We start from the raw sequence: 20,275 nt of genomic DNA on the forward strand, positions 1-20,275 counted from the left end.
AGATATCATATGATTCTCAACTGCTTGAATTCAAAATCTTATACTTACCCTCCAATTGTGTTAACTTCAGTAACACAGCCACATATTAATTTTGGTAATAAATTCTAGGGTTAAGATTAAAGGTTTTGAGGAGATCTTTGAGAGACATTGAAATACAAGAGTAGGTTGTTATGGAAAAATAATAAGAATATTTAATTGTTACTTACTATGTGTCAAGCACCACATGCGTATAATTTTCTAAAATTTACCTCATTTCATTTCCATAATTGTGTGAAATATGTATTATTATTTTCCAGGTAAGAAAGCTAAAGTTTCAAGTTTTTTTAGGAAATTTGACTTAGGCCATGCAATTAACAAGAAACACAACCTGACTCCAACCCCAGATTTGGATTCCAAGTATATAAGCTCTGAAAGTAATACTAGGGTAGAATATAAAGTAAAATATTTTTGCAGGTATGTTAAATTCATTTTGTTAGAGAGCTATTTACTATGACTATAAAGCTAGGTACCCTACTGGGCTAAAAGAGCTAATGAACCTTTAAACAGTAATGTATTGCTAAATCCTTACCAGAATTAAGTTAAAGCATTTTCAGATCAATAAACAATTTTGTTTCTTACCAAACACATGAAAGTAGGTGAACTGGGTATTTATGTATCAAATTTTTTTTTCAATAAAAATGTTAAAACCATAAAGTGATTAAGAGGTTTACCCTAAGCTAATAAATTATCTTTAGAAAATAAACAGAAAGACCTATTTTCCCAAGAATGAAAGTCAAATGAATTGTGTCTTCTTTAAATTTTTCTTTCAATGTTTGTTTATTTTTGAGAGACAGAGTTTGAGTAGGAAGGGGCAGAGACAGAGGGAGACATAGAATTCAAAGTAGTCTCCAGGCTCTGAGCTGTCACCACAAAGCCTGACACGGGGCTAGAACCAACAAACCCTGAGATCATGACCTGGGCCGAAGTCAGACACCCAACCGACTGAGCCACCCAGACTCCTCTGTGTCTTCTTTATTTTTGATAATTAGATATGTGATTTCTTCACCCAACTATAGCCCATTTATATTTTTTACTTACTCCCATTGCTATTTTCTGAGTAAATGATGACATCTAGTATTAATACTTCTTTAAGAACTTTGGAACCTACAAAGTACTTCTGTGTGTATCAACTCATATGATTTGCATGGTAACCTAATAAAGTTATCATCTGCAGTTTATGTTTGAAGGTGGTAAATCTCAGAGTTGCTAAGGTAGGTGCTTGGGCCTCTGGACTCAAAAACTTGCTTCCTTCACTATAGTGACATACATTCTTCTTACTTTAGACAATTAATACAGCAATAGCTTACTGACCAACTACAGTAATATTTCACACCATTCTAAACCATGCCACATGCTGATTTCCATTTAACTTCCTTAAATGCTATTTTTTTTCTTCTTTGTCTCCAACTACAGACTATACCAACTCTACACTAGGCCACTTTATGGTTCCATGGATGCACTAAAGTATTCTTTCATTGTTTCTTTTATTCATGTTCTTCACCTTGCCTAGAACGTCCTCCAGTTTTACTGATCTCAATCATTTAAAGGATAGATCAAAACTCATCTTTTCCACAAAATTTTCTTTATTTGGTCATCTTTATTTTCATATAATTTTTATAACCTCAATCATGATATTCAGTCTTTATTTATTCTTCTAAACTATTTATCACATAGCTCTTTTACATGTTTTCCATTTTTAATGCTTATTTTAGGTCATACTCCATCCTGAGGGCTTTGTATATATTACTACATTAATGTTTGATTGTAAGCTCTGCAAGAGATAGTGTTATTAACCCCCATTTTACAGGTGAAGAAACTGAGAAACTGGGAACTTGAGTAGCTAGCCCAAAGCCACACAGCTAGCAAGTTATGTAGATAGATTGCAAACCAAACTGACTGGCTTCAGTCCTTAGTCATAAACACCACTATACTGTAAAGCTGATCAGAACCAAAGTTAGAGAAAAAGGCAATTACTTATGTATTATGCTTGAAGAACTGCCCCGTCAAGAAGAATCTACTCTAGTTTCTTATATTAGAGTTTTATTCCCTTTACTTAAAATTTTGGTTCTTGGGGCACCTGGGTGGCTCAGTCAGTTGAGCATCCGACTTCGTTTTGGACTCTACGTTTTGAGGCTTATCAGCCATTCTGTATCTTGGTATAAATGGCTTATTAGAATATTCCTCAAGAATAGGAGGGAGATTGGGGTGCCTGGGTGGCTCAGTCAGTTCACATCCAACCTCAACTCAGGCCATGATATCAGTTCTTGAGTTTGAGCCCCACATCAGGCTCTTGTGCTGACAGCTCAGAGCCTGGAGCCTGCTTCAGATTCTATGTCTCCCTCTCCCTCTGCCCCTCCCTCCTCTCAAAAATAAACAAACATTAAAAATTAAAAAACAAAGCATATGAGGGATATCACAAAGAGGGAGACAACAAAGAAGCTTGGGGATGGAATGAGTCTTCTACCAAAGGAGGGAAGTAGAAGGGTAGGTCAGAGATGAGAGACTGAGAACCTTGCAATAAGCTTTGCCCTCTTACTCTCTCGTGCATGGCCTTGCCCTCTTCCTAGCTATGCTGCACATCACTTGAGGATAAAAACTATGTTTATCTTAGTCTTTGTAACTTCTGCCCACTTACATGCATGGATAGTAGAGCATAAGTATCCTGGCTTACAGATGTGCAACTTGGAATGCTATCATCCCAGAGATAAGTGCGTTTTTTGTTTTCGCTTCAAAAAATCCATCCTTCCCCCCCTCCCAGACAAAATCAGATGTGGAAACCCAATGATACAATTAGTAAAGCAGAGCTCCTTGGGTTGAATTAAGGGAATAGGACTGGAGTCCCATGTTACCTGCTGCTTCCACATCAGCTACAGCCCATATAGCCTCTATACAGGATCCTAGGGCTTGGGGAATACAGTTTGAGAAGTGCTAATCCTCAAATTAGGCACAGCATGAAATGAAAACCCAGAAAGGTCAAAATACTAACCTAAGTTCACACAGCAGAGATGGAACAAAAACGCGGGTCTCCTGCCTCAACTTCAGTGTTTTATTTTTCTCCCTGTGCTGTTTTGCCTTCCTCTAAAGGAATCTCATCCAAGGGGCTGGCAACTTCCTACTGTGCCCAATGTTCTCTGATATGATAATCTGACTCCTAAATAATTTGACTTTTACCTTGATTCTCTATAGTCAAGTCTGTAATTTTCTGGAACTAGAAATCCTTTGATGTTAAAAGAGATTTCTAAAAGGAAATCTTGTGAGCAATTTCAACATGTTGGAATTCTATTAGAGATTTAAGCTGTGTAAAGTAAGGCCATTGAGGAAGAATACCCATTCTGGAAAAAAAGCCATTACTACTTCTCATGTTTTTCACATCTGTGTCCCACCAGGTTAGATGGACACATTATCAGCCTAGTGTCGTCCAATGCCTAGGCAGGGTCCCCGACTCCTGTAAGACAAATCACCTCACACACACACACACGTGCTTCCTCAACACTTTTTGGTTGTTTCTATCCAAATGCGCAATGTCTACTTCGTCTTCAGTATGTTAAAATAATTACTTTGTGCTCCAAAGAACCTCACAAGGTAAAATATTACTCTCTTTTTAAAAATAAGAACACCAAGTTTCAGAGATCTTAATTTACTCAACACTACTCAAGTGAGAGGGCTAGAAATTTAACAATCTCTGCATGATTTGAAACCATACTACTCCACATTGTTCAAAGCAAAATGCCATCAGTTCTATCAGAGCACCTCCATCCTTGCTGAGGAAGAGGTATATTCTACTTGGTGCCCAGTTGAATTCCAGTGTACACCATTCATTAATTTAGGAGGGGAGCACACGGTGGAGGCTTAAGCCAGTCTGCTCTGAACCATAGCTCTGCTATATACAAGCTGAACACAATCAACAGAGTTTAACCTCTCTGTTCCTCAGCTTCCTCATCTGATAAGTGAGATAATGGTACCAACTTCCTCATGGTGCGTAATGACTAAATAAAAATTACAGTAGTTCTTGTAATATCAGAAGTGCTCAAAATATTATTGTCATTAATAAGTAAAAATAGGGGCAACTGGGTGGTTCAGTCGGTTAAACATCTGACTCTTGGTTTCAGCTCAGGTCATGATCTCACAGATAATGAGTTAGAGCCCAGCACTGGACTCCACTCTGATAGCGTGGAGCCTGCTTGGAATTCTCTCTCTCTGCCCCTCCCCTGCTTGCACACGTGCTCTCTCTCAAAATAAATAAACTTAAATTTTTTCATTAAGTAAAAATAAGATTTCCATCTGAGGAGACCTTTTCTCCCCTCCCACTCCTTGCCCAACTGTAGGGCAGTCAAGAAAGCTCCACTGTAACATAACCTCTCTTCTCTGTTAACTTCAACTAATGAAAATTGGCCAATATTTTTTTCAAGGTAGAGTAAGAGTCATACTAGCTCTAAAGGTTTACAAAGAAGATAATAATTTGTAGTGTCCTACCTAGTTAAAAGTTAAGTCTTTAAAATGTTACATATTCTAAAGGGATAGCTAAGAAATGCACAGTGGTTTTACTGTATTTTATTAATTCTAAGACATACATTTTCACAATTTAACATTTCTGAAACTGGGATTGGGACCACAGAAATTCTTTGTGTTCTTCACGTATGGACCACAAATGATATGACTGATTTCTTTGGAATGTTTGCAACATGTTTGAGATAATTTGATAATAACACATCTATCTTATTTCTTCGTGGGATGCACTGTTTGGTTCTTTAATCTCCATTTTGTTCCTCATCACCCCTCTGTTACCCCCAACAAAATGCTATTTAAACCAAAACTCATTAAGACAGCTGGAGTGTCTTGAATTTCTTACTTAGGTAGTTGGATTCTACATTCAGGTCAAGCAACATCTCCCTGCAGAGGTCTCCCTGATGGCCCAGGAAAGAACTAATGTGTTCCTCCATCTGTGTCATAAACTCATTTGGACATAATGGATACATTCTCTGAAGTATATGCACAATCTTAGTATACTGTATTACATATATTATAGCACATATTGTGAGGTAATATAATCCCTCACGTTCTTCTTAATGGAATATATGAAGGTACCTGATATTTAGTAGCTATTTAATTTTCATTGGAAATAAAATAAATTCATTTATTATAATTAATCTCCTCAACCATGAATAGAAGTCAACGTAATGTTAGTAAGACAGAAGAGGAAAGGAGTTATACTCTTCTTGATTTAAGTTTAATCCTTTCCTGGAAGAAGTAATTATCACACATTCTGCACAAGTAAAGTTCACATTTCTAAGTTATTACTGTATTTCTACAAGAACCATCTATACAATAAAGTATTTCAGCCAAAAAAAAAAAGTCTTATGCTAAGTGGTACATTGATTAGATGTCCACATGTCTAATTAATGAAATCTAAAGATCTCTGCACCTTGAGTGTCTCAATAAAAATCTGTTCACCAAGTACTCGTCATAGATGATTAGGTAATTTCTAGCTCATTTTACTCAGTTTTATTACTTTTGATCTGTCCAAAAATTCATCTAGTGCCAAGAACACATCCTTAAAAGTAATACAATGGCCTAGTAAATAGCAACCATTTCAAAATTATTTCTAATTGGCCAATGAGGATATGCAATTTGTTCTACATCAGAAAAATGTAAATTAAAAGAAAATAGGAGATACTATTTTGTAGAGACAAAAATGGCTCAAATTTAAAAAGATCAGCCATTTCAAGTGCTGGAAAGAATGTGGAGCAACTGGAACTCTTATGCATTACAGAAGACAATGTAATATAATTACTCTAGAAACTGTGTGGCAGTTTCTTATAAAGTTAAACCTAATACTTATACTATGACCCAGAAATGCATTCCTAAGTATTTACCTGAGAGAAATTAAGATATGTTTTCCCAAACTTATAGAAGAATTTCTAAGATACCTTTATTAATGAAAGCCAAACAGTGGAAAACTACCCATCAGGAGAGTGGATACACCAATTACATTATATTAAAATAACGGGGCACTAATAAGGAATAAAAAGAATGACCCAAAATGTCACATGAATCTCTAAAACATTAAGTTGAGAAAAGTCAGATATAAGAGTAAATACTCTATTTAAATTATATTAAGTACCAAGCAAGACTATCTTATGATAATAGCAATCCAAAAATTGTTGCCTATGAAGAAAGAAAATGGACTTGAAGGAGACATGAGACAACTTTGGGGATGATAGAGATTCTCTGTAACTCAACAGGGGTACTAGGTGTGTTTATTTTAAAAACCTTCAAACTGTAAAATTGTTATCGGTGTACTTCACTGTTGAAAAATCTTATTCCAATAAAGATGTATAAATAAATAAATATAATGTGTACTTTGATAATGGAAGTAGCCCATGAGAAGAAATTCCCTGGAATGGTGGACACTGGTTTAATGGACTTTTTTTGAAAATTAGGTCTTCTTTTAGTTCCACCATTTAGTGTTATTTCAGAGCACGCAGCACACAAAAAGAGTTACACACTCAAAAATATACAAGTCTAAGTAGAAAGACAGCATGGTTAGGAAACAAAAGGTTCTTTTGACAGCCAGGCTAATCACCAAGGCCAGGCCTCAATTTTCATACCAATTTGGAAATCTTCTAGCTGACACCAAAAAAGCCCCCTTGACTAAGGACAGACTGAAGTTGTCCAGAGGTTCAATGACATCCAATTGGAAAACTATAATAACTATCCAGAAAAACATTTATTTCAGCCCTTAGGTCACTGCACCTGCCTAAGATACAAGAATCTTCTTTCCAAAGGTCCTGTTTCCTCTTGTGCTATTGGTTGAATCACCACTCACCACCGCTGGGATAATGCTCCAACAATTATGTGTTCACTTGCTTATAGCTTAGTCTGTCTATACTGGGTCCATCCAACCTAACAATAAGCATGTTTACATCTTCCCTTATTAGAAACAAAGGAATAAAAGACAGTTTTCAGCTTTCCCTGAACGCTGTTACCTCCTCAAGTTACTGTACCTTCTACCAAAGTCTTCTGAAGCACAGAGGAGACCTGTGGTCTCAGCTTCCTCAGGAGTCCATTCATCTTCAACTTCCTACTATTTGGGTATTTTTTTTTATTTTTTTTTTAATGTTTTTATTTATTTTTGAGACAGAGAAAGACAGAGCATGAGCAGGGGAGGGGCAGAGAGAGGCAGACACAGAGTCCGAAGCAGGCTCCAGGCTCTGAGCTGTCAGCACAGAGCCCAATGCGGGGCTCGAACTCACAAACTGCAAGTTCATGACCTGAGCTGAAGTCGGACACTTAACCGGCTGAGCCACCCAGGCATCCCAACTTCCTACTATTTGATTCTAGCCCCAGAACTCTACCAAATTCCTCTTTTATTGGGCATGAATAATATGTGTATAAACCAAACCTTCTCCAACTGTCTGCTGCATCTGAAGCCATTAACCACTTGGCCTTTCTTTAAATCATTCTATACACCTACATGACAACATGACCTACTGGAGTCTCTCTCTGGACACAGCTATTTTGACCAGAGTCATCACATGATAGAAACCGGGCTAATCAGTTCCTCTCTTTTGGGAACTGGGAGTTGGAACATGGAGTTCATGAGATCTTTTTGGTCATTTCAATAAGAAAGAAGAAAGAACATAAAAAAGACATATGACATATGAAGACATATGAAGAAAGACATAAAGTTGTGACCTGAATGGTCAACTTTTGAACTTTGTAAAAATTGAGTGGTGAAAACCTATTTTCAGAAAAATCAAACAATGTAGACAAGAAATCAAAAGCAAAAATGAGACAACATACGGCCACAAAGGGAGAAAATGCCTTTATTTCTGACTACTTTCTAGGCCTTTGAGTTTTGTCTACAGTATGAGATCCAGTTTCCATAAGTGTTATCCTTTACAAAGAGACCCTAATGAGGTTCTCTACTGACCTTTCTATTTTGAGACTGTTACTCCTCTTTTTTCTAACTACCAAAGTATTTATATCTGCATCTACCTTCTCTTCTTTGCACTAATTCCTCATTGTGTATTGGCCAGTCTGGTCTGAATGACCATTAATATCTCAAATTCAACATTTTTCAATTCATCTTCACATCCATAACAATATTATCTAAATTTTTCATATAGTACTAATCAACAAAATCAACATGCTCTTAGTTACACAGACTGGTTCTCCAGGTTCACTTTTAACTCCTCTCTTTCTCTGCCATAAACTTCTAGCCACTTCTAAATATTATTGTTCTCAACTTTACAATTTCATTCCCCATACCTCTTTTCTACTTCCAGAGCCATCATCTTGGTCAGGCCCTCATCAGTGTACACTTTAGGTCAGTATCTTCTTTTAGAAAACATAGTAACTAACGTTGTACGTCTTAATACATTCCAGTCACATACCATGTATCACACACATTAAAAAACATAAATTCACTTACTCTTCACCATAGGCTTCTACACTTGACTATTACCAGGACTTCCTAGCTGTTCTCACCTCACCAATTGTGCTTTAACTCTAGATGTATCCTTGTTCTGTAGTAAAAGTGAGAATTTTAAATTTGAATGAATGTTGCACAGCATGGCAACAGACCAAAATTTAGATGCTTACATAATTAGCATCTTCACTCCTTTCCCCTTTAAAGTATTAGGTGCAGTGCAGTTCTCTTCACACAATGGAACTTCACTTGATTCTAACTCTTGGGTGAAAGTCAATTACTTATGCTTCACAGGATGCAAGCAAACTGGGTGTGGCACTTACAACTAAAATTAAAATTAGTTTCTCACTCAACAAAGCTGCAATTTCATCCTCTTCCTATATCACAAGGTGCTTTTTAAGTAAATCCATAAAGAACTTATATCATAATTCCTAAGAGCAAAATATGTTTTAGCTTCTTCAGTAAAGATATAGCATGATCCATATAATAATAGATAATATATGCTTCCAATGAAGAACTCAAAATATCAAGGCAGTTCTTTAAAAATATCTTACATTTTTTACTAAGGATTACTAAATTATACATGTAAAATCTCTTCAGTTTAAAACTAAAACATGCTTATCATTAGCCAGCTCTTACCTCAAACAGCATCTGGGAGTAAACAATCACAATGAAAGCAGTTGGTAACTTGATCTATAGGACGTCTAGATGCTGGTGTAGCAGAAATAAGAAAAAAGAAAGAAATTAAAAAGGCAGTACAAAAATACATCTCTAATAACCACAGCAGTTAACATATACAATGTCTATCTATCCAAATTCAAGTTTTCCAAAGAGTGCTCTCACAAAGGAAAGTAAGCCCTCCCTCTCTCCCACAAAATCACCCTAAGATTCAGGCTCTGAATGTCCCTGTGTTTGTCTGTCCCCTCCTGACTCAGTCCATACCCTTCTTTTAGGCTTGGATGACAACTACAAAGCCAAGACCCAAAGGAATGGCATGCCAAATTAGACGATCTTTGATATCCAGGAACCAAAATCTGGTATTTTAAAATACATTTTAGAAATAGAAGTTTAAAAATAATTTAAAAAATAATCAGTGAGAAAGCCTTCTGAGTAAATTTCTATGCCTTCAGAGAAAGAAGGACATAAAAAAAAGATATCCCAGAGAACATACACTCTGTGTACTTTTGAAATTAAAATCTATGTAATCTCAATCATAATATTTGCACTACAGCCTCCCATCTGAATCCACTCCCAAAATTAATGGAAAGATAAGTGTGCATAGTGTGGTGTACCACAGAGATAACCCCTTCAGAACTAAATAATTCATTCTACGAACTGTCAAGAATCTTGTGTTCATTGCTAAAGCACATAGTTAAGTCACTCTGAGAATCGTCTGTGGCAGCAATTCAATTGTTAAAATATTTACTAGGGGTGGGCTGAGGTGCAATACCAGTAGAAGGGAATGAACCCGTGGGTACAGTATTTCCAGGTACTTGAGAAGTTGAGGAGAGGAAGTAATTAGCACTATGGAATAGAAAAGCTGTTGCTGGGGCTCTGGATACAGTAGAGAAAGATAAAGGCTAAACATAATTAATCACCAACTTAAGGCTAAGTGTAAATACAATGGACGTTCATGTCATCAGATAAATTCTCACCTCTTGTAGCAGATGCAGAAAAAGCTGAGCACTAGACCCAGGAATTAATCAGAAGAGCAGCAGAGCTCCAGAGAAGTTCTAATTCTCAAGTTAGGTTGGCTATTCCAAGGTCAGGGCCTTAACTGGGGGGAAAAAATTGGACTGTGAGTCGTGAGATGGGGACATCTGGGTCAATTCACTTGAAACTCTTGAATCTTCATATTCCCTGGAACCTTCTAAGACCCCAAAAGTGGTCCACTCCCTATTGGCAGCTAGTGCTCTATCTTTGTGTGAAGACAATGCATAGGTCTCTAACTTAGAAGAAAATCTGTGCAGTTTCCAACAAGATCTACCACAAACACCCCCATGAACCTTCAGATCAAGAACTAGGGTAAAGTCACAACCTAATCTAGCTGAGTAAATGTAGGGTCCATTAAGAGAGGAAAGAGACTATATGCCAAAGAAACTGTAGGACCTCACCAAAATACATGTACTCATATGTACTCACAGGAACTGAGAGAATACTTGTTAACTAGAATCTGTCAGTGCTGCATTAATGGAGAGGTATATGAGGTTAAATAGGGAAGAATGTATTGCTATGGAAACACTCTCTTATGATCCTGAATTTATCATCTGGCAGGACCATAGAAGACAATATAACACAATGCTATAATGTGTCTTGTAAGCTTGGGGAAAAAATTATTGTCTGCACTAAGTAGAAATAATATGACAAACAGTACAGAAAGAGATCATAAGTCTCAGAGAAGTGGATGTTCTAGAGTGGCTATACTACATAAAGCCAGAAAACTCATCAGGCAAAAATGTTCCATGGCAGGGCACGCCATTTAACAATGAGGTAAGTGATGTGTTAAGTTTCTTAGTGGCATCATTGAATATCTCAGTGGTGGCTATCCTCTATAGGATAGGAATGTTATAGAACTAGGCTCTAATAGCAATGGCAATGACAGAGTCACAGAACAATTGAAGTTAGGTAGTAGTATTTTTCTATCAGGAACATGGTAGGTGCAATTATCACAATAAGATGCAATGTTGGAATTGCAGCCACGAGGCAACTTAGAGATAAAGATATCATTAGTAGAATGCAGTTCTTAGAGGTACAGATACACACTCCTCCGAAGATAATGTTTAATTTAGAAATGCAAAAGAAATCATGGATAGATGATCAGGAGATTGAAGACTGTCACCCAGAACTTATTGACTGAAGGAGAGGCCAGGTCTCAATGAGGTTTGGACCTCACTACATCATAACAAATAAAAATAGTAATAATTCCCATAGACCTTCACCAAAAAGGCCTACTTGTATAATCATATTCTAGGGAAGAGAATATCCAAATATTTTGGGGTGAGGACTGGGAGAGCTAAGTCTGAGCTGACACTAAGTGGCCAGAACACCATTATAACCTTCTTTTAGAGTGGGTGTATATAAGAGCAGATATTAACAGTCGTAGCTCAGATAGAACTCTTGGTGATCCACTGAGTCTATCTGGGATCACACACTGGTAATTTCTTCAGTCTTCAAATGTTTAATTGGAATGAATATATGTGATAGTTAGCCAAACCTCCACATTGATTCCTTTGCCTGTGGGATAAGAGCTATCATAGTGGAGGCCAAGAAAGTAAATTAAAAAAACTACCTTATTTTGGGGAATGCAGAGATCAGTACAACACATAAAGATTTTTTAAATGATGCAGAGCTGTTGTTTCCCATCATAATCATACTTCATTCATCTCATTTGGTTCACCAGATTTGCCCTTACAAAAGCAAAATAGATCCTAGAGGATGATAGTGAACTACCATAAATTCAACAAAGTAGTCACTTCAATTGCAGCTTGTTCACAGATGTGCTATCTTTGCTAGAGCAGATTAACATAGCCTCAGATACATGGTATGTGGCCACTGAATTGGCGAATTCATTCTTTTTTATACTTGTCAGGAAAATAGATCAGAAGCAGACCACATTCAAATGGGGCAGACAAGAATATACAGTCTTGCCCAGGGACTGTATTAATTCTCCCACTGGGACCTAGATCATCTGAATATTTAGAAGAACATTACCTTTAACCACTACACTGACGATATCTTGTTAGTTGGATCCAGTGAGAAAAACATGGCAGGAAGGTGAAAAAGACAGCCTTAATAAGACATATGTGCTCTAGAGGAAGATCAATCCTATGATTCAAAGGTCAACACTAGTGCAGCTTTTCAGAATAAGTGGTCTATAGGATACCCAGATATCCCCACCAAAATACAAAATAAATCATTGCCTCAAAATGTAGTAGCCTCTGCAGGTTCTGGAAGTAACAAACTATCCTTGGTAGTATTACTATAGCCCATATGCTACTAACATCAAAGGCTGATACAGTTCAGACATTATGGACAGAGATATCTGTGGTGAAAAAAGTCACTTTGTGAAATTATGGTCAGATCCCATAGGACAGTCACAATCTGACCCCCCTCCCCCAATTCTGGAAACTTTATGCCATCTGCGGTGGGGACCTATACACTATTCAAAAAAAAGTATTTCCCAACCTGCAACTGGGCCCAAATACATGCAGAGTACTTGAGTATGTGGCATGCTGCCAAAACTGCTTATCAGAAGGTTAGTTCTATTTGACTCACCAAATCATATGATTAGATGGACCCAATAGGAATTCAGTATAAAATGGAAATGGTATACCTGGGATTATCAGACATGAACAGTGTCACAGGGCACAAGTAAGCTGTATGAGTATGTAGTCTAGATCTTTGTCATCCATTACTATTGCACCAATGCCTCTCCCTCAGAGTGTGTGTGGGTGTACACACACACACACACACACACACACACCCTCCCTCATTGGAAGATAACCCTTAAGGAAGGCTAAGGGAGGAAGAAAAGAATCTGACCTTAGTGTATGGAGGGGTTGTCTCTGAATGTGGTTATCTTAACATGGGAAGTCCATGAAAATGGACTACTGCTACACAGTCCCACTTAATATGGCACTGAATGATGACAGTGCAGGAAAATCCTCCCAATAGGCAGAATTTGAGGTGGGTTACCTGATCATCCACTTTGTGTGGAAAGAGAATTGTCCACGGGAAAAATGTATGAGAACTCATGAGCAACGGAGATCACTTGGATAATTTCTCAGGAGCCTGTAAAAAGAAAAAGTGGAATACCAAAGTCAAAGAGAGCCAGGTAAGAAACATGCAGATAGATTTAAGGAAATGGACATGAAGTGTGAAAACTTCGGTTTTGCATGCTGATGCTCATCAGAGAGCATCCGCCATGGAAGAAGCAATATATAACCAAGTAAACACAATTATTTGGTCAATTGTAGTTGAAATGGAGATAATGCATGGACTCAACAGCATGGGCTGTCATTCACCAATGTTGATCCACGTACTAACGCTGATGAATGTTCAAAATCACAGCAAGAGAGAATAATGCCGAGCACCTAATTCATCTTTTAAGATCAACTTGCCAGTTGGTAACAATTAATTACATTGAATTTCTATTCTAGAAAGGGAAATGCTTCATTTTAAATGAAATCAACACAATTGCAGATATTAATTTGCTTTTCCCACCCACATAATTTCACCTTAGACCAAAAGGATTACTTCACAGTAGTGGATATGCAGCAGTGGGCTCATGACTATGCATTTCACTAGTTCTATGACATACTACACCAAATCCCAGAAGCTTCTAGGCTGATAAAATTTAAAAATAGCCTTTGAAGAAATATTTGTAGTGCCAGTTTAGAAATGATACCTTGATAGGATGGGACATTTCAGAATGTAATATACGTTCTAAATCCATGATCATCACATGATATTGTGTCCCCAGCAGACAAAATACATATTTGAGAAGCAAGTAGTGGCCCTACTTATTATCACTCCCAGTGTTCTGCTTGGAGTATTTGTACTTTACATCCCTACAATTTTGTTTTCTGTAATTATGGAGCACTTGGTTCCCAGAGAAGGACTGCTTCTATAAGGACACAGTGAAAGCACCATGAAATCTTAAAATACGGTTGCTACCTGGTTACTTTAACTTACGCCAGGAAGAACTGATTCTGATCATTAGAATATAGGGCTGAAATTACACTATGAAAACAAGAAAGAGTATGTCTGGCACCCAAATAAGCCACTAAGGAAACTCCTCATAATCCCCTGACTAATTTGATGGGAAACAGTTAAGCATGGCAAAATGACCAAAGGCTCAGACCCCTCAAGTAGGGGTCACCCCACCAGTTAAGCCACCTACATTATACAATCAGAGATGCTAGCCAGGGAAGGTGTATCTATAATACAAGACAAAGGAGAGAGATGATGTGTTGCAGTCTTAACCATACAGGCCTACCTCAAAAAAAAACAAGAAAAATCTCAATCTAACTTCACACCTAAGGGAGCTAGAGAAATAAGAATGAAAGAAGCCCTAAGTAAGCAGAGGAAAATACATAGTAAAGATTGGAGTAGAAATTAATAAAATAGAAAAGATCAAAAAAACTAAACACTAGTTTTTTGAAAAGGTAATAAAAATTGATAAACCTTTAACTAGACTCACCAAGATAAAAAGAGAGTACTTAAAAAAATAAAATCAGCAATGAAGAAGTTACAATACAAAGGATCATAAGAGATTATTATCAACAATTATATGCCAAAAAAATTGAACAACCTAGAAGAAATGGATAAATTTTTGCAATCATACAATATTCCAAGATAATTGGGAAGAAATAGAAATTTTGAATAGACCAATTACTAGTAAGGAGACTAAAAGGCTTTACTGATGAATTCTACCAAACATTTTATTATCTACCCTTCTCAAGATTCCAAAAAACTGAAGACGGGCAACACTTTCAAACTCATTTTACAAGGCCATCATTACCCTAATATCAAAAGCAGACAGACATCACAGACTCACAAAAAATTACAGGTCCATATTCCTGGATTAACATATATTCCAAAATCTCAACAAAACATTAGCAAACTGAATTCAACAATGTATTAAAAGGATCATACAATATAATCAAGTAACATTTATCCTAGGGATGCAAAGATGATTCAAGATCTGAAAATCAATCAACATGAGGTACCACATAAATAGAATAAATAAAAATTAATTAAAAATTACTCTATTAAATAAAAAGGTATAAAAATTATATGATTGTCTCAGTAGCTGCATAAAAATCATTTGACAAAATTCCACATCCGTTTATGGTAACAATTCTCGACAAAGTGTAGATGGAATGAACCTCAACAGAATAACAAGGGTAACAGGAACAAGACAAGGATGCCCACTCTCTCCACCTTCATTCAACATAGTATTCATAGTATCGGAAGTCCTTGCCAGAGCAATTAGGAAAGGAAAAAAAGGCATCCAAATTGAAAAAACGGACAAGTAAAATTGTTATTTTGAGAATGACATTACTTTGTGTAGTATAGAGAAAATTCTAAGGACTACACACACACACACACACACACACACACACACACACACACACACACACCTGTTAGCATAAATAAATTCAATAAAGTGGCAGGGTACAAAATCAATATACAAAAATTAGTTGTATATGTAAACTAGCAACAAACTATTAGAAATAGAAATCAAGAAAACAATCGCATTTACAATTGCATCAAAAAGAATAAACCATCTAAGAATAAACTTAACCAAAGAGGTAAAAGACCTGTATGCTGAAAACTAAAAGTCACTGACGAAAAAAACTAAAGAAGACACACATAAATAAAAAGGTATTCCATGCTCATGGTTTGGAATAATATTATTAAAATGTCTATATTATCCAAATAAATATACAGATTTAATGCAATCCCTTTCAAAATTTCAATGGCATTTTTCATAGAAATATCTTAAGATTTGTATGGAACCACAACACTCCAAATAGCCAAAGAAATCTTGATAAAGTTACAAAGCTGCAGGCATCATGATCCCTGATTTCAAACTATATCACAAATCTAGAGTAATCAAGACAATATAGTATTGGCATAAAATAAGATACATAGATCAATGAAACAGAATAGAGAGCCCAGAAATAAACCCACACATATATGATCAATTAATTTACAACAAAAAAGGCAAAAATACATAGTGGGAAAGGATAGTATCTTCAGTAAATGGTGCTGGGAAAAGAGACAGCCACGTATAAAAGATTGAAGCTAGATCAGTATCTTACACCATTACACAAAAATTAACTCAAAATGATTAAAGACTTGAATGTAAGACCCAAAGTCATAAAACACCTAGAAGAAAACATGGGTGGTAAGCTACTTGACATTGGTCTTAGTGACGAATATTTGGATTGACACCCAAAGTAAAGCCAACAAAAGCAAAAATAAGTGGGTCTACATCAAACTGAAATTCTTCTGCGCATGGGGCACCTTGGTGACTCAGTCGGTTAAGTGTCTGACTTCGATTCAGGTCATGATCTCATGGTTTGTGAATTTGAGCCCCACATCAGGCTTGGTGCTGTCAGTGCAGAATCCACTCTGGATTCTCTGTCTGCCTCTCTCTCTACCCCTGTCCCTCTCAAAAATAAATATTGTAATAAATAAATAAATAATATGAATAAAATGCTTTTGTACAGCAAAGGAAACCATCAACAAAATCAAAAGACAACCTACTGAATGAGAGAATGTATTTGCAAATCATAAATCTGATAAAAGAAGAATACCAAACTACACAAATAACACATAAAACTATGTAGTATATATAGCAATTTGATTTAAAAAATGGGCAGAAGACCTGAGCAGAATTTTTTCCAAAGAAGACCTACAGATGGCCAATAGTGACGTGAAAATTTGTTCAATATCATTAATCATCAGGGAAATGAAAATCAAAACCACAATGAGTTATCACCTCACACTTGTTAGAATGGCTATTATCAAAAAGACAAGAAATAACAAGTGTTGGTGAGGATGTGCAGAAAAATAGGACCCTTGTGTACTGTTGGTGGGAATGTAAACTCGTGAAGCCACTGTGGACAATAGTGTGGAGGATCCTCAAAAAATTAAAAATAGAACTACTTTATGATCTAGTGTATCTACTTCTGAGTATTTTTAAAAAATACATGTGCTCCTATCTTTATCACATTATAATGGCCAAGATATGGCAACAACCTAGGTGTCTATCAATGGAGGAGTAAATAAAGAGGTGCGTGCACACATATGCACATGTGTGCACACATGTGCGTGCGCGCACACACACACAACGGAACACTACTCAGCCATAAAAAGAATGAAATCTTGCCATTTGCAACCACATGGACGGACCTTGGGAAAATTATGCTAAGTGAAATAAAATAGGTCAGACAGAGAAAGATAAATACCGTATGATTTCACTTCTATGTGGAATCTAAAAACCAAAACAAATGAACCAACCTCATAGATACCAACAACAAATTGGTGGTTGTCAGAAGGGAGTGGGGTTGGGAGGATGAGCACAACAGGTGAAAGGGGTCAAGAGGTTCAAACTTCCAGTAATAAATCAAAGGTTTCCTAGCATCTAATAATGCTTTCAGCTAGTTGGCCTGAGCCTTGTAGCTGAGGAACACAGAAATGCTTAACCCTTAAAACACAAAGTTTGTAAGGTAAACAAATTTTGTTTCCAACAACCTGGCCTCTTCTCTGTTCATCTTTTCTGTGCTACCAAATGATGAATCCTTTCTCTGCCTCACGTGTCCAATTACTCAGGTCTTACCTTACCTACCATAACTTTCAGGAAAGAATCTGATAACTAGATGTTGATAACTGGCACAGCCTAACTCATTTACTCATCTGGGATATTTGGAAGAATTTTAGAGTAACAAAGCATCAAGTAATCTCAGGGGAGAAAAGTAGAGTTGTTTTTGTTCTCATTTCCAAATGTGACAACTTCATGGCCCTGAAATCTTACCAAATAAACAAATAGTACTTTTGTACTTCTAAGAGTTTCTTTTCCTTGAAACTATTTTGTCATTCTCTACAGGTTCAAATTTCACTAGTAGTAAAAAGTAAATCCACATACACGATAAAAAGGAAAGTGTAAAGACAATTTCTAATTTTTAGAAAGGAGTGTGATGTAGGAAGTGTATGTGCATATACTACTACTGAAACTTTTAAAAATGTAAGATTTAAGGGGATCCTGAGTAGTTCAGTCAGCTAAACGCCTGACTCTTAATTTCAGCTCAGGCCATGATCTCATGGTTCATGAGTTTGAGCCCTGCTTCAGGTTCTAGGCTGACAGTGTGGAGCCTGCTTGGGATTCTCTTTCTCTCCCTCTCTCTCTGCTTTTATAAATAAGTAAAGTAAATAATAAACTTCCAAAAATTTTAATGAAAGATTTAAAATTTTTATCACATAGCATTAAAGCATGACTCTAATATGTCCTTTATATACAGATGGGAATAAACCAATTGAAGCTAGTTTTTTGGCCAGCAGAGAGCAAGACAGTCCCCCACACTCCTGCATTTAATCTTCCTAATCGTTTGTTGCATTCTCTTGATAGTTTTGTAATTGTTTATTCTTTACTTATGGTCTTTCATATATGGCCCTGTGTATACATGGGATAATTATCTGAGTGTACGGAACAAAGAATTACAAAGTAGTAAGGGAATGCTACACAAAACAGCTGTGTTTTAATAGGGAGAAGATTCTACGCGTGTACACACACACACACACACACACACACACACACACACACACACACCAGAATGAGTGACTGGGTTAAGGTGAGGAAACAGATATTCATAGTTGTCATGGCTCATTTACCTTTTGGACAAACTGGCCTATTCTCCCTTTCTGATTTCTCCCCCGTTAAAGTAACCCCTATCTCATTATCCTGCTTAGGGATGGTGGGAAGGACGACTGAAATAAACAGGAATATAAGCTTAGACTTTTCAATCCAATACTTCCTCTGATTTCTGTATTATGACCATGCTAGAGATCTCTGCCAAAACTGAGACGAAGGGCTACTGCAGTGTTACATGTTAGCACCTAGCACACGTCTTTTTAAATTTGGAAGACAGAATGACCATACTGTCTGTTGTTTAAAACAAACCAACAAAAACTCTATTATGCATCAGTATAAGCAACTTTACATTCAAAAAACAGGTATAATCAATGGATTGATACTTACATTACAAAAGTATTTAGCAAATTTTGCCAAAAAAAAAAAGAAAAAGAAAAAGCCAATTCTCTAGAGAATTTAACATTGACATTAGCTTGCAGATCATCTATATACCATCCATGTTTCCAAACTAACAAATACTTGAACGCATAATCAGAAATAATCCTCCCTCTGGTTTGTATCTGGCTGTATTTGTAATAGCAGAAGAAAAAAAAAAAGCTAGGGCACCTGGATGGCTCAATTGGTTAAGCAGCCGACTTGGGCTCAGATCATGATCTCACGGTCCGTGAGTTCGAGCCCCGTGTCGGCCTCTGTGCTGACAGCTCAGAGCCTGGAGCCTGTTTCAGGTTCTGTGTCTCCCTCTTTCTGACCCTCCCCCATTCATGCTCTGTCTCTGTCTCAAAAATAAATAAACGTTAAAAAAAATTTTTTTTAATTAACAGGTTTTACATGACATTATCAGCAAAACACAAGATCCTATGTTAACCAAAGAAGAAATCTATAGATTCAATGGCATCAGGAATTACAGTTTTAATTTAAGGACTTTGTATTGCCTTGGTATCTTCAGGAACTGTTTGGACTAATGGGTTTTTTTGTTGTTGTTTTGTCTTTTTTTATTTCTGATTTTTTAAAATTTTTTAATGTTTATCTTTGAGAGAGAGAGCACACGCACAAGTAGGGGAGGGGTGGGGGAGGGGTGGGGGTGGGGAGAGGGAGGGAGGGAGAGAGAGAGAGAGAGAGAGAGAGAGAGAGAGAGAGAGAGAGAGAGAAGACCCAGAATCCAAAGCAGGCTCCAGGCTCTGAGCTTGTCAGCATGGAGCCAGACAGGGGCTCCAACTCACAAGCTGTGAGATCATGACCTGAGCTGAAGTCAGATATTTAACTGACTGAGCCACCCAGGTGCCACTTACCTCTGAATTTTCTACCAAGCTCTTATTTCAGGTAGAAACCAAGAAAAACTGCCTAACATTTTTTTAACAATTAAGCTGTACTTATCAGAATTTATAGACAATTTTTCAAGATTGTAATTGAGATTATATAACCTT

Source organism: Panthera leo, chromosome B3 (assembly GCF_018350215.1).
Source record: "Panthera leo isolate Ple1 chromosome B3, P.leo_Ple1_pat1.1, whole genome shotgun sequence".
NCBI classification, from domain to species: Eukaryota; Metazoa; Chordata; class Mammalia; order Carnivora; family Felidae; genus Panthera; species Panthera leo.